The 16,261-nt window shown below is 39.9% G+C and overlaps 1 long non-coding RNA gene across 1 annotated transcript; it reads left to right on the top strand.

Moving 5' to 3' along the window:
* Nucleotides 1-9,370: 9,370 nt before the first annotated feature.
* Nucleotides 9,371-16,045, top strand: LOC120436755. Its single transcript, XR_005610584.1, has 4 exons — nucleotides 9,371-10,051; nucleotides 10,334-10,422; nucleotides 13,846-14,055; nucleotides 15,871-16,045. It is a non-coding gene; the product is annotated as an uncharacterized LOC120436755 (long non-coding RNA).
* Nucleotides 16,046-16,261: the final 216 nt, after the last annotated feature.

Below are 16,261 nucleotides of genomic sequence, written 5' to 3' on the forward strand. Positions count from 1 at the left end.
TCACCTAGAAAACATTATAGCCTCTGTTGTGGGGTCAAAGCAAAGGCGTACCTGCCAGCGTTGTTGCATGAAGTTGAGTAAAACAGATTCTGAGCAGATGGCTGTGTAGAGACAGAATGATCGCAGTAGTTTGTTTGCCTGTTTTGCACAGATGAACTCTTATTTGACAAATTTTCACTCGTTATCATTACGACAAAGTGCGGGGCTCTTGACAACCATTTTCACAGTTCTTGGAAAAAGCGAGGACAATTTGTGTTTCCTTTTTATTTTATCGTAGTTTTGTTTTAGTTTTGACAGACATTTAACTTTGTCATAATTTTTCTTTTCTGAGCCTTTAAGATTAGTTGAGTGGTCGCATGATTTTTATTGCTCAACTAGTGTAATGAAATCAGTTTTTCTACTTTTTGTGTGTGTGTGTGTGTATGTGACCTCACCGTAGATGCTGAAGACGTTGTAATTCTTAACGCTTGTTACATATGTATTCAAGTAAAGTTTGGGATTTATTAAAGGCTGTTTGGATTCAGCTTCTGTTTTGAGGCTGTGAGCTTTTTATTTATTTCACATCCCCAAAAACACAATTTTTAAAGATATGTTCTTGCGATGTATTTTTATGTTCTGAAGTAATATATCCAGTCTCATTTCTTCAAGCCACACCCTCTAATGCTCATGTTGTCTCTGTGTATCTACCTCTTCACGAGATCACAACCTTGGCCCTTTGTCAGTTTTGACCGGTGGTCATAGGTTCCTTCAATAATATGACTAGCATAAAATAAATCCATGGACCGGCACTTTATTAAAGAAGGCGCGTATTAACAGCACAACCCACTAAAAAAACCAAAATGGCTTCCTTTTATACTCTACCTATTCGGGTGAGCATCCGGACTAGCCCGGTATGGGTGTTATCAATCAAAATGAAAGCATTAACGTACAATAACATTAGAGCATGTAACAAACATATACATATTTCCAAAATACATTACTATAAACAAATCAATAACATATGCTTCAACCGTTACTATCTAACCATACTCCCCTAACCCGGCACACTGGTCTGCTCCAGGAGCTCTTAAGCAGGTGATTGAGCCGCTTCCACATCCTGCAAGAAGCAACCGGGACAGGTGACTACTTTACAAATTCTCTTTTCACATAGGTTACCGACAAATGATTAAATGTAAGCAGCTCTAACTTTGGCTCTTTTCTGACACAGGTAGGATGGACCTTGTCGCTTCACCTTTACAAGCTGTCAATTTAATCCTACATGAAAAAACCTAATAAAGAATTCATGAGAACTAGTGTGTTGTCTTTATTGTATTATTTTAATTCCCAATCAATCAATTAATTAATAAAAATGCAAACTAGGTAATTCTTAACGCTTATTACGTATGTATTCAAGTGAGGCTTGGGATTTAAAAAGGCTTTTCACTGCTATGCAAACGATACCCACTTTTATTGGTTAAACTGAGGTTATTGTAATGGGTCATAAAAATCTTAGAAACACTGTCTAACAAGATCCTTACTCTGGACGGTATTGTCTTGAGCCGTCTGTTGTAGTGATTTGGCACATTATAACTAAAATTGAGGCACACAATCCCATCGCACAACATCAACATTTATTTATTTACAAAAATAAAAAAAAAACTTTTTTACACGGAGAGATGCCGTGGCCAACTCTACGGTTTTTGAAAAATCGCTGCCACTCCCACCCGCTCTCTAAGATCAACACACTTCCAGATCACGCCCCCTTCTGTTATTTTAAAAAGGAAGCCCGCGGTAGTTCAAAAAGCCTTTTTTAGCTCAGAGAGAATGGACTCTGCACCCCTGCGCCACACCGAGGAGGGGGGAAGTTCTGCGGCCGAGGGCACAATAGTACCCGACGACCCGACTACTACAGACCCCCGGAGGAGCAGCGACATGCCGACGAGCTGGACGGCTGGGCGTCTTCTTTATTCATCGACGCCGTGAAAACTGCAGTGTATCATCTGGTCAACTTGGTGATCAACAAGTACCTCACTGATGAATGCAATGGCTGTAAGTCCAATCACCCCAGCCAGAAACAGCACGAGTGTCTGCAAGTCTTGGAGGATGATTTTTACTCCGACAACTATTACACCATCAGAAAAAGACTCCTCTCCCCTCGTTTCATTCCATCCATTCAACGTCTGCTGATTGCTCGCAACATCAAAATGGACGACGTCAAAGTCCGCATGGTGGCGGAAACTCTCTTGCACGAGCTGAAATCGGAGAGGAAAGTCTTTGACGCCATCGCTGAGGCATACACCAATCTGGTAGGGTTGGACATGGTGAAAATCGGACAGCTGCGGTTGGTCGCAGAGTGTTACAGAGGTGGCTGCTAATGTTTTCTCTGAAAGAGAAAAAACATGTATCCTGACATGGCCACCCTTCCAAGGCCCTGAGAAATTACCCGAATCACTATGGGATGAGGACTTACCCTATGTACCCACCTAATCGGTGATAAAATGCGAAGTTACAATTCTTTTCTGTAAAAAAGTTTTTTTTTATTTTTGTAAATAAATAAATGTTGATGTTGTGCGATGGGATTGTGTGCCTCAATTTTAGTTATAATGTGCCAAATCACTACAACAGACGGCTCAAGACAATACCGTCCAGAGTAAGGATCTTGTTAGACAGTGTTTCTAAGATTTTTATGACCCATTACAATAACCTCAGTTTAACCAATAAAAGTGGGTATCGTTTGCATAGCAGTGAAAAGCCTTTTTTAAATCCCAAGCCTCACTTGAATACATACGTAACAAGCGTTAAGAATTACCTAGTTTGCATTTTTATTAATTAATTGATTGATTGGGAATTAAAAATAATACAATAAAGACAACACACTAGTTCTCATGAATTCTTTATTAGGTTTTTTTCATGTAGGATTAAATTGACAGCTTGTAAAGGTGAAGCGACAAGGTCCATCCTACCTGTGTCAGAAAAGAGCCAAAGTTAGAGCTGCTTACATTTAATCATTTGTCGGTAACCTATGTGAAAAGAGAATTTGTAAAAGTAGTCACCTGTCCCGGTTGCTTCTTGCAGGATGTGGAAGCGGCTCAATCACCTGCTTAAGAGCTCCTGGAGCAGACCAGTGTGCCGGGTTAGGGGAGTATGGTTAGATAGTAACGGTTGAAGCATATGTTATTGATTTGTTTATAGTACGTATTTTGGAAATATGTATATGTTTGTTACATGCTCTAATGTTATTGTACGTTAATGCTTTCATTTTGATTGGATAACACCCATACTCGGGCTAGTCCGGATGCTCACCCGAATAGGTAGAGTATAAAAGGAAGCCATTTTGGTTTTTTTAGTGGGTTGTGCTGTTAATACGTGCCTTCTTTAATAAAGTGCCGGTCCATGGATTTATTTTATGCTAGTCATATTATTGGAAGGAACCTATGACCACCGGTCAAAACTGACAAAGGGCCAAGGTTGTGATCTCGGTGAAGAGGTAGATACACAGAGACAACATGAGCATTAGAGGGTGTGGCTTGAAGAAATGAGACTGGATATATTACTTCAGAACATAAAAATACATCGCAAGAACATATCTTTAAAAATTGTGTTTTTGGGGGATGTGAAATAAATAAAAAAGCTCACAGCCTCAAAACAGAAGCTGAATCCAAACAGCCTTTAATAAATCCCAAACTTTACTTGAATACATATGTAACAAGCGTTAAGAATTACAACGTCTTCAGCATCTACGGTGAGGTCACATACACACACACACACACAAAAAGTAGAAAAAACTGATTTCATTACACTAGTTGAGCAATAAAAAATCATGCGACCACTCAACTAATCTTAAAGGCTCAGAAAAGAAAAAATTATGACAAAGTTAAATGTCTGTCAAAACTAAAAACAAAACTACGATAAAATAAAAAAGGAAACACAAATTGTCCTCGCTTTTTCCAAGAACTGTGAAAATGGTTGTCAAGAGCCCCGTACCCTTTGTCGTAATGATAACGAGTGAAAATTTGTCAAATAAGAGTTCATCTGTGCAAAACAGGCAAACAAACTACTGCGATCATTCTGTCTCTACACAGCCATCTGCTCAGAATCTGTTTTACTCAACTTCATGCAACAACGCGTCAGGTACGCCTTGCTTTGACCCCACAACAGAGGCTATAATGTTTTCTAGGTGAGGATTTCCCTTCGCTTCCTCCTCAACTCTTTCCAACACCTCCCCATACCCATCTTTCTTCAGATTATCCACAAAGCTTTCAAATATAGTGAGCAGAGGAAAGGCGTACTCAATCACACTCTCGCTAAGGTTCGGAAACCCGTAGAAAAACCCTCCACTGTGCAGACCAAACACTCGTCCATCGGCATCAAAAACCAGGGAGCCGGAAGAGCCGTGGTACATGAGAGTGTTGTAGGTGACGTAGATATTTTCATACGGGTTGTTTTTGATCTGCTGATTGATTTCACAAAGACTGCAAAATTCCTCGCAGTCTTCTAAATTGTCATTATTCTCTCGCCTCTCTTTCTCCACGACCCACGTAGGACTCATTTTTTTAACTCCTCCTCCCGGTTGTCCGACGACACAGGCCTCGCCGTCTGAAGGTACAGGCCTTCTCTTAAGGAGCCCCGGCGGCACTTTCTCTGTTTCCAGCTTAAGTATGACATAATCTAACTTTTCGTCGCCGACGAACACCTTAGCGTCGAGGTTGTTCCTGTCTGATTCTTGGTCTTCAAAGTTAAAGACCACGGTAACGTTTACAAATTCACGCCAGTTAGGTGTGTTTGATTTAACCCAGTAGTCGAATAAGCGGGCGTTGGTCAAGACGAAGTTGTCAAATAGCACAAAGCCTGTGCCTTGCTTTATGAAGGAACCGGTTATGAGACAAACTGACTCGCTCAATTCGAGCAGCAACATAACGCTGCGAATTTCAGTAAAAGGCTGCCGGCTCTTTCCAAAGCTCTCCTTCCTGTACTTCAGTGCTTCCTGAAAAGAATTTTTAGGGAATCTACTCTCCATCCATCGTTTCAGACGCGGGTACTGCTGACAAAGTAGATCGTAAACCTCCTTACGGTCAGCTTTGATTGCCGTTGTTAGACTCAATCCGTTCTGCCGTGCTACATCTAAGACCGATGTCATTCCGCCGCTGCGCTTTGCATTATTTGATGCGTGCGGAGGTTTCTGCTGCCCTGGGATGGCTACATCTGTATCTGCTCCCTGCGGAAAACATATCTGGAATTTCTTATTGTCCAGACAATCAATTATGTCTGTGCACTCAGTCTTACGTTCGTCGTCGATGTTAACCAGCTCAAAGTAGCCCAGGTCATCGACGAAGCGACCGTCTCTTTTCAGAGCCTCGGCCGCAGTTATTCCCTTCTCCCCGTAAACACATAGATACTCGAACTGTTTTAAAGCATCATTTTTTAAAAAACCTTTCTCTTTTTTGGCATTTAGTCCTCCCTTTGTAGCGATGTAAAAGACAGAAGAGCAATCTCTCGTCTTAACCATCTTCTTACATTGACTGAAAGGCCTCAGTGCATGCTTGGACATGTTGCGTGTGTCGTCTGAACCGGATTTCAGTCTGGAGTGATGTCCGTGTGGGTCCTGCAGGAAATCAGAGTTGGAAAAGTTGTTATTGTAGCAAAAACCCAAAATGTATTGCATTTTGTTCATAATCTCTTTAAAGTCATGAACATTTTTTTATCGCTTTCACTGGAGTGGGTCTGCACAGTTAAAAAAAAACTGATTTACATTTATCGTTTATTACTTTTATCGGACATCCCATTTATGCACATTTAAGAAATAACGTGGAAAATATCCTTCTGTTTGCATTTGGAGACTCGGCATTTGAACCGTCACAAATATCTGAACCAGGGAACCAACTCCTCAAACCGGATAAACTAACCTGTTTTTGGATAAAAGAAAACCATATAAGCATGAGTCCTGAAATCTCGGCTTTTTTTTTATAAAAAAAAAAAAAGAAGAAGAAGAAGCATTACACATTACTTTTCTTATGTTCAGTATACAGGAGTTGCTGCTTACAGTTGCACTAATGTGTCTGCCAGCTGTCCCCAAATGGAATGTCAGGCCGCACTCACGCCGGACACCTCCTTGACCTTATTTCCACGAGCCCTCGACTCAGCTGCAAAGTGCTTACGGGTCAGTTTCATCAGAATTATCTGCCGTCGTTGGGACATAAGTTGAGCAATGGTTTAACCAATTTTCCGTCAAAGGGAATAAACAGAACATAGGATGTAAGTTAAGGAAATATAAGTTTGACTATGGAGCACATCTCCTTCAGCGTTCACAATAATGGACTGCATTTCTCTCAGTCAACTGACTGTTTAGGGGGAAAAAACGGCTAATAGTTAGTGGGCTCTGTGGTTTGATGTTTTTTAATCACACTAGGAGTGAACAAAAGCAGAAAAAACCCTGTAAAGATGCAGACTGTGAAAGTCTGGTTTATACCATAAATCTTACTGGCTGTAACTGGGTTTTTTGTGTGTGTTTTAAGTTATAAGCACGTATCAAGACTACTGTCTCCCATTGCTGATGTGATCCTCCTTTTTTGTTCCCTATTAATGATCTACGTTAATTTGTCCCCATAAAATACTAAGGCTTTAATGAAAATGTGATACAGAGATTTGATTTCTTGTGCATGCATCGGATAAAAAAGTAATTTTGTCTACACTGAATGTAGTTTACCGAATGCTCCTCGGTCCAAACTGACTTTATGGTTCATACGTGTCAACTCAGGGAACTCCTGCCGTGACCTCTCCTCTGTGAGCACACACACACCACACACACACACGCACGCACACACACACACACACACACGCAGAATTAGAGAAACAGAAAGATCATTAATGCAGAGGATTGCAGCAGCTCTTGGATTTTCACTCTCTCGGATTTCAGAACAGCGGTCACATAAATTTCATTACAAAGTTTTTACCTTTGCTTCAATGTGTCTTTAAATCCTTTCTCGTTCAAATTGTTTATGCACATAGTAAAGCTCAGTAAGTAGGAACAGCGATAGTTTACAGACATTTTCTACAATCATCCACAGTTTGGATGATTGTAGAAATCGGTTATGCTTCCATCCGGCGTAGTTTCTGACCGGTCCGTGCTATATCGCCCCTCCTGACCCGGAGTGATATAACGTGTTGTAGAAAAGTTTGTTCGATTCGCTCTCTCTCTCTCTCTCTCTCTCTCTTACCAAAATAATAAATTCTCCTTCATGGTGTGCGTAAAACAAGGCCATTTTCTTTTAGAGTTTCTGTCTATTGAGAAAACCCATTGTAAAAGTAGCTCAAAAAATGAAGAAAAACTTTTACTTTGGTCTGAGAAGGAGTGGCTGCACAAAACCAAAATACCTGGTGTTTTAATTGTTTAAGTAAGGCCGATTTCTGAAGATGTCGCTGCACATTTTTTTCCTCTAAAAGGCTTACACATACGAGGTGGGCGGTCTGTAGGTTACAAGCAGATAGAAAGTTCTTCTTTTCATTACAAGCACCTGCCTCACCCCACTCTATAATAATGCAATTTGTTGCTAGGCAGGTAATCTTAAAGGTTTTTATTGCATCTGTAATATAAGAAAATAAAATACTATTGAAAGAAATGGTTCTCTACAGCCAATAGGAAGTCACTATTTTCTTTTCCCATTACAAGCGCTGGTGTAGCTTACCTCTACCCGGCACTATATATGTGTAAATATATATATATGTATATATATGTAATCCGTTACTAGTCAGATAATCTCAAAGTTTTTTTTATTTTATTGTGCCTGTCATATAAGGAAGTAAAATACATCCGCTATTGTAAAAAGAAACAGTTCTTTACTGTGGAAAACTAACTGCCGCTCTGTCTCTCTATACAGCACTGACTCAACAGCTGCGTCACCCCTATGCTTCAGGATCCCTCCTCCCTCTGATCCCTCCTCAGGAACCATACCCCTCCCTCATGCTTATGGAACATGATGCACAGGTCTGAAAATGACTAGACACTTCCGGAGTATTTCTGGTAGGGTCAAAAGGTCTGGATTGAGGCCTTCAATAGCAAATATGCTGTATTTGAAGAAGTAGCCCCACTTTCCACAGCCCTCAAAAGGCAGAGTCCATTCTCCCGCAACTTCCTCGGTGCCGGTATCTGGCCGCGGAACATAAAGACGCTCTTATTTCTCCCTTCTTTCCGCGGAGCAGCGGTCGCTTCAGATCTGTTACTGTAGACGGTGACGGGGTGTCGCTGATAATCGACGAAGACCACTCGCCGCAGCTGCCACCCATGCTTACGGCCTCGGGAGAGCAGATCTCTTCCCCGTCCAAGTACAGAGGAACACAGGGCTGCAGAATGAAAGGTTCCATCTTGTGTCTGTGCATAGGGTAGTATAGTGCGCCGCCCCTCCTCTCTGTTTTATTCTCTTTCCTCCACAGACCCCCCCTCCTCTAAAAACTTTTTTTATTTTTTCAAAACAACAGGTGCCGCAACACGTGACGCGATTATGGATCAAATTACACACTTCCGGAGTAGTGGGGGAGGAAAAAGGGGGTTGGGGGAGAGGAGGAGGAGGGGCGAGGGGGTCATCAATCAAATTTTTTTTTTCTTCTATGGCTAACCAGGACTGTGTGCAAGTAATTTCCTTTCACCTCATGTAAACATGTGTTGCAGATGACAACAAAGCTTCTTTGAACTTTATAATATTGGTGTGTTATTCGTATATTATATTTCCTCAAATGTTGAAGGTGGAGTTCATATTTTCTTCTGTAGTAAAAATGTTTTTCCAACATTATATTTCCAATTTCTCACATTTGTATTAAATATGAATGTAAAAATGTTAATAATGCCTTTACTCAATGACTAAAATGAAACTGCTGTTCTTGGTTTGTCTGTAAATATTGCAAACAAGCAGATAAACTATTTAACTATTACTATTTTCTTTCCATAAACTCTGGATCTAAATACATCATTTATCAGGAGTTTGGGAATTTTAAGTCAGTAAGATTATTACGAGAGCAAGAAGGTAGATGATTAATTAAAAACTAATAAAACTTTATTTTCTTCTCTTTGCAAATTGAATCTTGTTTTTTAGTCCTGAGCACAGACCTGCTGACATGTTGGAGCAAATGAAGTATTTGTTTAGTGTCAATCTGCTCCTCGGTAGATTAAAACAGTTCAAGCTTAAACCTCTTTGTGACACTTTGTTTATACTTTTAAAAAATGTATTTATGTACTCAGGTAAAGGGAAGAAAAGTGATGATGTTACTAAGGGTCTGTGACTGACATGAGCAATATACTAATTATCTATATTCTCAAGGTCATTAAAATGTTCAGGCACAAAATCACACAGTTCATTGACTAGAGGTTACAAATAAATCCAGATACCTGTGTCTCATCAGAACTCAGGTTCTTAAAGGAGGTTGGCAGCACCTGCTCCACACAAGAGCATCAGACCCCCCAGCTCACAATTAACATCACACCCGCTTAAGAACAGAAAACACATGTATTAGAAAAAATAAAGAATTACAGCTCAACAACAAATAATTACACAACATATGAGACATTACACAAGTACTGTCACGGTCCTGGGTCGGTGACCCAGTGTTTTGAGTTTCTTGTGTCTCTGAGTTATGTATTGTGATCTTAGTTCCCTTTGTTCCCCCAGTTTATTCTTTAGTCTAGTGTCTTAGTTTGGTTTTCTTGTATTCTCTTTAGTTCTGAGTATTTAATAGCTGCCCTCTGTGTCTCTTTGTTGTTGTTCTGTGTTTCTTAGTTGCTCTGTCTCCCCTAGTCTAGTTTGCGTCTGTGCCACTTCCTGTTTTACTTTGAAGGTCCATGTCTCTTGCGAGTGTATTCTACTTTGCTCCCTCGTCTCGTCAGTTCTGATTTCTCCCAGCTGTGTCTCATTCCCCTCGTTACTTCCCAGTGTATTTTAGCCCTCTGTTTCCCTGTGTCAGTGTCGCGTTCTCCCCCATGGCTGTGTTTTCCTATGTGTCAGTTTATCTATGTCCCAGTTTAGTTTTGTTATATTTTTTGTGCTAGCCTGCAATAAAGCAGTGTTTTGAGTTCACTTTTGTCTTGGTGAGTTTTGCGTTTGGGTCCTTCTCCTGCCTGCACACAGCCGGTTCATGACAAGTACAATGAATTCAACCCTAAAACTCCTTAATCAGTTTCATTGTTACTTTTCTGTCTGACTTATAAATTGTCATTTAAGCAGTTTGGAGAACTACAGTGTTTACATGCATAACTCTTTCTGCAGTGTGTCCTTTTACTCCACAAAAGACCTTTGAAGACTTGTTTAGTCAAAGAGAAAAGTTTATGTGCAACGCTGGGGCCCTTAATTTAGTTCCTACTGCTCCCCAGGAACAGTGCAGCATCCAGCAAGTAGGAGCGTCACCTGGAGCGATGAACCTTCACCATGAGGAAAAACGCCGCCAAGTCACCAGACCACAGTAACTCTGAACTTCTGGCTTTAAAACCTTCGCTATCTTAGGTGGTAGTTAGTTTAAGAGCTAATTTGTTAGCAAAGATCATCAACCTACTAATAATCTCACTCATGTACTATATACATGTAGCTTCTTCCTTTAACTATAAACATCACAGCAGTTATTCTAACATTTTGCTCAGTATAACAAGGTACAGCACTAAAATGAATGTGCATCAATACGAACTCACCCAAGCAGTTTGGTTAATGCTGAATGTGTTCTGAACTGAACTCTGCTTCAAAGTTAGTGATTTCTCACTCTAACAACACATTAGACTCATCAGTTTCAATCATGTACATTTTTAACAACTTATCTAGCATGACTCATTTCATCACAGCAGCACACAGAGGACAAAAGACACCTGCCCTGGTTTCTATCACAGCTGGGATTTTATCCTGCTGTGACGGGCCATCGCAGTCTAAACACAAAATAGCATAAATGAATTCTTATATCAATAAATCATTTTCAGTTCCTTCCAATCATCTCTCCTTATTGAAATATCTGCATTAACACTTAAATAAACAGAAACACTGCAGCTGTAAATGAGCACTCTGACAGAGAAGAGAAGTTTGTACAGAGAAAGTTGCAGAGATGTCAGGTGAGTGTCAAAATGTATAATATTTGATTCTTTAAACACATTTAGTCACTCTGCAGAATTTAAAAACACATTTTACTAAAGACAGAAAATACTAAACTTTTCCCAAGAGGAAAAATCTCAGCAAAGTCTTTACAGAACAGGAATTTAGAATCCTTTTACATGTTTGTTCACTGAGTCATCTTTAGTCACAGGCACAATCCTGCTGACATGTTGGCAGAAAATGTTTCCTGTTGCAGCTGAAAAAGAAATCTTGTAAAACTGATTTAGTGGCAATCAGCTGATGTTAATGCTGTGCGAGACTGCAGATGTTGATATCGATCTGATACCAAGTAAATACAGGGCCAGTATTGCCTATGCTAATACCGATACTTTTAACTAGTGGTGCAACGGATCACGGTTGATCCGAAATCCGAACCGATCCCACTCCACGGTTCGGTACACACGTGATCCGAAGATTCGAAAAAGAAAAAAAAAAGTAGTGCGCGTGGTCAGTCTGTCAAGCGGTAGTTGTGGTCAGCGCTAGCGGTCCAAGTAGCAGAGCAGAGGAGTTTGCGGCATTTAAGCAGCCCTTTGCTGCCCAGTCCGACCGGGCTAAAGCTAAAAGCTAATGGGGTGTTTAGCTGCAGACGGGAGGCCGTCGTCTGTTGTGCAAAACAAGGTTTAAACTGTGATGAACGTGCTTGAGCCACGCTATGATATCTCGTTGCACGTCCACTTCAGTGACAAGATCGTTCCAAGCATGTATGAGCAGGAGAAGTTTAAAGTTATGGCTGAACTGTCCCAGGCATCTTCTGTTGCTCTAACTACAAATGGGTGGAGCTCCAGGGCAACGGAAAGCCACGTGACCGTGACCGCTCGTCATATCACAGCGGAGCGGTAGATACAAAGCCCTGCACTGCCCTATAGATTACATTAGATTGGATGAAACTTTATTTATCACTCGGGTGGGTTCAAACTGAAATTCAGTTTCCAGTAGCACAGCACCGACAGAAGTTGCAGAATGTGAGCAGAAATATACCATATATACACATATATAAATACAGAGAATACAAAAGGGATAAATAGAATAAATAGGAATAAGAATACAAGGGAACGGCACATTTTAAGTATTGTGAGTCTATTACACCGTTGGATATTAACAAAAACTATTGCACAGTGAAAAGGCACTACAGCTACTTGTTCCCCCTCCTCTGTCCCCCGCTTCCCCTCCAGCGAGGAGTTAAACAGTTTGATGGCGTGTGGGACAAAGGACTTTTTAAGTCTGCTGGTCCTTGACTTTGGGAGAAGCAACCTGTCACTGAACAGACTCCTCTGGTTGTTTATGGCCGTATGCAGAGGATGCCCAGCATGGTCCATAATGTCCATATGCACCTTAATTTGTTTTTATATAAGTGCGTGGAATGAGTCTTCAGTTGAATGTTTTTTAATAGGCAAAAAATACTTAAATAAGTAAACAGCGTAGTAGAATTTTGTCTTTTTTTCTATTTTTGCTGATCCGAAAATTGATCCGATCCGTGACTTTAAAACCGTGATCCGATCCGAACCGTGAGATTTTTGATCCGTTGCACCACTACTTTTAACCTATATAGGCAGCTTATTTTGGGGAGAGCAGTGACTGGGTCATTCATCAATTTGCAAATAGTGATCACTAACTCACTCTGACTTTGGTTAACACAACAGAACATACCTCCTAGCTTTTCATGTATTTTGAAACTGGGTTTTTGGAGACCTGGAATGTAAATGTGCCTGTCTCTAAAGGTCAGCTGCTGTTGTTTGACATTTTTCATTGTGGGGGTTTGAGGTATAATTTTAATTTCAAAAAAATGTATGAATTTAATACAAAAACGTGGGGATAGAAACAAAGCATGGATCCGATCATGGTAGTATCAATCCCATACCAATACCAGAGTTGGTGTCGATATGATCAATACTTGGATCGATCTGCCTACCTCTGCTGATTGCAGTGTTCCTCAATAAGTAAGATACCAAACACTTCACATTCTTGGTCTCATTTTAATGCTATATTAAGATAAAGTCACAATATTTTACTTGTTTTCCTTTTTTGTTTTTGCATTCACACAGAAAATATCAGTATCTGAATGTCAGCCTAGCAGCGCCATCTGGTGGAGATAAATAAGATATTGTAGATGCAAAGTGGAGGCAGGAAAGAAGGCCGGATTGAATCCACACAAACATGAAAACTCCACACAGAAAGGCCCCGGCCAGGTCGTGGAGACAAACTCAGGGCCTTCTTGCTGGGAGGCAACACTGCTAACCACCACTCCACCGTGCTGCCTCTTTACTATAATGAATGAAACTTAAACTAAATTTCTACACTGTTGATCTGAGCTGAGACACATTGATTGTGTCAGATTTGTGCTGAAAAACACACATTTAGAGAATTTGTTATGTTTTTTAAATCCATTGATTGTCCAACATTTAACTGTTTGCCATATCTTCACATAAAAGAAGGTTGTGGTCAGGAACATTTGTTAATCCTCACTAAATACAGACTCTCACTCGTGTATACTATTAATATTAATATGATAAGAGGGACTTCACCAGGAATGACAGTGCAGAGGAAGAGAACAATGTTTGTTTTTGTACTATTAAATATACTTTTACTGTTGTTTTAATAGTAAAGGTTAATTGAATGGATACCTGCTTTTTAGGTGGTCAGATACACTCTGTATGGAAACACTGAGGAGTCTGAGGCTATCATGTGGGTAATCTGTTGGTGTCTGGCTCACTAACTTTGTCATGTATGTCTTTTTATTGTCTTTTAACATGAGAGTGGAGAGCAGGAGGCAGCAGCTCCAGAGAAAGCAGGATGTGCAGCCTCAGAGAGGAGGAGGCTGCAGCTGCAATTGTCATGGCTGTGTGCAGGCAGGCAGGAAAAGGATCCAAACGCAGACTCCAAAACACAGAAGAAAAACTCAAAACACTTTATTGCTGGCAACAACAAAACAGAGACCTAAACCTAAAACAGGACAGAAAACACAGTGAGTATGAGGGTACTACACCATTACAAGTGGAATCATGGATAAAGTTTACATTCTCACACCTGATCTGTATCTTTATAAACTCTAACTTATGTTGCTTAACAGTAAATTTGATATTCACACTGACAGAGCAGAGCTGGAAATAGTTTGTATGAACAAAGCTGCAGAAATATCAAATGAAGGTTCAACTTTAAGATAAGAGATAAGATAAGACTTTATTGATCCCACGACGGGGAAATTTTTGCATCACCTCAGCTCAGGTACAGATATTGGAAGGAAATACAAAAAGACAAATAAGTACAATCAATGAAAAAAAGTAAGATAATACACTATATACAATGGTAGCACACACAGTATAATACACTATATACAATGGTAGCATACACAGTATGTGATTATGGATATGGTTGGAAATATGGAAGACATAAACTATATCGCTTGATATAGCTATTGTACCACTACTATTCCTATTTATAGACATGTACACACACACATGTACACACTAAATATACATATGTGTACATATGCATACATATATACATGCACATGTCCATACACATGGAAGGTCCATTATGCATGAAGTGGTGACCGTGGATGTTCACAGTGTCCAGTGACTTATGACATCGTGATTGAGGAGTTATAGAGTCTAACTGCTGTTGGGATGAATGATCTGCGAAAGCGTTCCTTCCTGCAGCGAGGGTGTTTCAGTCTCTGACTAAAGGACTGACTAAAGGACTAAAGGACTTTATAATATTGGTGTTTTATTCGTATATTATTTTTACTCACAACATGGACACAAAGTTCATATTTTCATTTACGGAAAAACGTTTTTTAAACATTTTAATTCCACTTTCTCACATTTTTAAATGTAAATCATTAAATGTTAGGAATGACTTAACAGGTAAAACAGAACATTAAGACTGAGCCGAGTTCATCTTTAAATATTTTTAAATAGACAAATAAAACATCTTTGTCTTGTATTTCCATAAACAGTGGGTCTAAATAAATAATTTGTCAGGAGTTATTAAGAAATGTTGAGTTACTATAATTATCAGAGAAAGATGAATGATTAATTAAAAGTCAGTAAAACTTCATTTATTTTTTTTCCAGTTGAATCTTTTTTTACCCTGCAGACATGCAAAAACCTGTGATATCAAGTCAGACTGAGATTTCATTATAAAGTAAACTTTTTCTTATGGGGGAAAAGTTACAGTGGCAAAGTTTTATCGTAAAAATTTGGTTGTTGTTTTTTTAAATTTCTTCTTATTAGCAAACATATTGTCTATTGTTGATTAATATTTTACTCATCAGCACCAGCAGTGATTTTTTTGTTGTTATAGTTGTTTTTTCCTGAAAATCCTCTTTCAGACATTTAACCAAGCATTTAGTTTTATTTATTTCAAACTAGTGATGTCAAACAATTCACAGTTTTAATCAGATTAATCACAGGATTGCTGTGGATTAATTTTGATTAATCACAATTAAATATCATTCATTTTTTTTGTTATGGTCCTTGTGCCTGCCCGGCCAGCACAACGCGGCCACAAGTATTTTTGTCTCTCTCTCTCTCTTCTCTCCGAATCTCTGGCTCCTGTCACTCTGTTTGGGCGGAGCCCAAATTGAGCTCCCGCCCTTGGCCCACACACCTGCAGCTGATTACCGATGATTCCTCACAATTGTTTGCTGACTCTTCATAAGGCAGGGGCGCTGAGCTACTTGTCGCTGGAATATTGAGTAACTCTAGTATTGACTGGCTCTGTAGAAAGCAATCATTTCTTCTGTGTACCTACGAGTACCTTTCGTGTTTGTGTGTAGATTTCCCGGAGCTGTGACCCTGGACCCCTGAGTGCGAGTGGAGCTGTTCAGCGTGAAGTTGTGTGTGCGAGGAGCGTGGAGAGTGTGTGAGGACCTTGTGTTTCCCTACCCTGTGGACCATATTCCCCCCCACGTGTATATAGAGCACCTGGTGTGGTTAATAAAGCTAAGTTAATCTGTGTTTCTTAGTCTGCGCCCGAGTCCGTTCCATTCATCCTGACATTTTTAGTCGGTATTAATCGCATTTCATTTTACATGAGCAAACAGACTCAAGAAAAAAGGGAACACATATGCACTTAGAATGCTTATTGAACATTCATGTTAACAAATAACTCTGTAAACATTTATCTACATCAATGTGGTCCTGTTACTGAGACTAACTTGTTGACAA

Source organism: Oreochromis aureus, unplaced genomic scaffold (genome assembly GCF_013358895.1).
Source record: "Oreochromis aureus strain Israel breed Guangdong unplaced genomic scaffold, ZZ_aureus HiC_scaffold_124, whole genome shotgun sequence".
Taxonomy (NCBI): domain Eukaryota; kingdom Metazoa; phylum Chordata; class Actinopteri; order Cichliformes; family Cichlidae; genus Oreochromis; species Oreochromis aureus.